This window comes from Triticum dicoccoides, chromosome 3B, assembly GCF_002162155.2.
Source record: "Triticum dicoccoides isolate Atlit2015 ecotype Zavitan chromosome 3B, WEW_v2.0, whole genome shotgun sequence".
Classification (NCBI taxonomy): Eukaryota; Viridiplantae; Streptophyta; class Magnoliopsida; order Poales; family Poaceae; genus Triticum; species Triticum dicoccoides.
This window is the reverse complement of record NC_041385.1, coordinates 156,404,893-156,405,372: the sequence shown is the minus strand read 5'-3', so window position 1 is coordinate 156,405,372 and position 480 is coordinate 156,404,893.

Here is a 480-nt window from a genome sequence, read left to right as displayed (position 1 = left end):
TGGAGACCCTCCACACACACACACACACACATCCCCTAGTTGCGAGTTGGTGGTCAACTTGCAACTGGGGGGCCACAAATAAAACACACACACACACACGCATACACTCTAGTTGCAAGTCGGTTATCGACATGCAATTGGGGACCCTCGACACACATACACACATCCCCTAGTTGCGAGTTGATGGTGAATTTATAACTGGGGGGCCACAAATAAAACACACATACAGACACACACACACCCTAGTTGTGAGTCGATACTTGACATGCAACAGGGGACCCATTGACTATACGAAGCCTAGACATCCCTTTTTTGACGATGTTTAAGCTTGTAGCAACCCTATCTGGCATTGTATGTATCCACAAAAAAATGAGTAAAAAAGGTATCTATTTTTAAAAAATGTCCCATGTGTTGTACGCAAAAAAGAATATTCAAAAATCAAAACAAAAAATGGCCCAAAAACGAAAACTAACGACCAGC